This window comes from Tupaia chinensis, unplaced genomic scaffold (genome assembly GCF_000334495.1).
Source record: "Tupaia chinensis unplaced genomic scaffold, TupChi_1.0 Scaffold149482_1, whole genome shotgun sequence".
Taxonomy (NCBI): Eukaryota; Metazoa; Chordata; class Mammalia; order Scandentia; family Tupaiidae; genus Tupaia; species Tupaia belangeri.
Window position 1 is genome coordinate 244,453 of NW_006209326.1, and position 2,072 is coordinate 246,524.

The following is a 2,072-nucleotide window of genomic DNA, read 5'->3' on the forward strand; positions in this document are numbered from 1 at the left end:
AGGGTTTTTTTTTTTTTTTTTTTTTTTTTTTTTTTTTTTTTATTGCTGGATAGTATTCCATAGAATATATGTGCCACAGTTTTTCAATCCATTCATCCATAAGGGGGCATTTGGGTTGGTTCCATGTCTTAGCAATCGTGAAAAGTGCTACAATAAACATCGATGTGCAAGCACTTTTCCAATGAAGAATTCTTCTGTCCTTTGGGTAGATGCCAAGGAATGGGATTGCTGGATCATATGGTAGTTCTATTTGTAGACTTTTGAGGAATCTCCAAATTGTTCTCCACAGTGGTTGGACTAATTTACATTCCCACCAGCAGTGTAAGAGAGTAAACTAATCTGTACTTAATTGGAGAATTTAATCCATTGACATTCAATGTAATTATCAATATTGTGATACCTGTTCCTATCATAAAGCGAACCATTTTCTTGGTTGCTTTTTGTTCTCATATAAGTGTCTGCCTGACTTTTTAGTTTTTCTGGCATAGTGCTCCTTTCAGAACCTCTTGAAGAGCTAGTCTGGAGTTGGTAAATTCCTTCAAATTTTGTTTATTTGAGAATGTTTTTATATTTTTTTCCCATATGAAGGATAATATTGCTGGGTATAGTATTCTAGGTTGAAATTGTTTTTCACTCAAGACTTTGACTATATTTGCCCATTCTCTCCCTGCCTGCATTGTTTATGCTGAGAGAGCCGATGTTAGCCTGATGGGGTGACCTTTGTAAGTAACTTGATGTTTCCCTCTTGCCAGCTTTAGTATCTTGTCTTTGTCTATTGTTTTTGCCAGATTGGTTATGATGTGCCTTGGAGAGGTTCTCCTTCGTTTGATTCTACTTGGGGTCCTATGTACTTCTTGGATCTGTATATTTGAATGCCTTTCTAGGTTTTGAAAGTTTTCTTTTAGGATTTTATAGAATAAATTTTCTATGCCCTTATTATTTTCTTTCTTTTCTGGGATACCAATTATCCAGATGTTAGGGGGCTTAATGGTATACAGTATTCCTTGTATATTATCCTTGCTTTTCTCGGTTGTTTTCTGTCTTCTTGATACTTTTTTCTAAGTCAGATGTTTTGTCTTCTACATTTGAGATTTGATCTTATGCCTGATCTAACCTACTTTTAATGCTTTCAAGGGAGGTTTTGATATTATGTATCACATTCTTCTACCCTAGAAGTTCTATCTGGTTCTTGTTTAAGGTATCTATTTCTTCTTTTAAATTATGAAAGGACTTCCTCATCTCCTGGAGCTCCTTGTCTCTTTTCTCTTCCATCTCAGTTAGTTTGGTCACTATAAATATTCTGAATTCCTTATCTGGAATGTCCACTGTGTCCATTGTATTGACAGTCAATGATTTAGGCTTGATCATTTCCCTTGGGGAAGAGGCCTTTTGTTGGCTGCTCATATTTCTTGACCCTCTGCTGTGGAGAGCATTGCATATGGAAGCCATCTTGAGAGCTATCTGCCATCTTAGAAACCTTAGGTTTCACTTCCTCATTGAGCAAACCATGTCTCAGAAATCATGTGACCAACTGTTGTTAGGCAATGGGAGATCCACCCACATCAATGATTGGCTCATACTGTTGTATCTCTTTTCGGGCAACCAATCAGTGCCCACCAGCCTGTATATAAAGCACAGTTTGCTCTGCAATAAACAAAGACTTGATCAGCACCTCATCTGGTCTCCACTCTGTGTATGTCTGTGGGAGTTCTGTGAGCCTGTGTATGTGTGGGTCCCCAAAAACCTTTTTAACCGACCTCACCCAGGTACCCGTTCAACTGTCCTGTGGGTCAGGACAAGTGGTACCTGGACGAGGAGCCCTGGAGTAGAGGATCAGGGCGAAGTGCACTGTGAAGAAATCCTGACCTGGTAGAAGTGGAAGGGTAAGTAGTAATACAGAGATTACTTAAAGTAATACAGAGATTACTGACTAACTTCCTAGTGTGCAGTTATGGGACAGCAAATGAGTAAGCATGAATTATTTGTTCAGGGGCTTAATGATGCTCTTAGGACACACAGAGTTAAAATTAGAATCAAACAATTACTTTCCTTTTTTGATTTTCTAAAAGAGG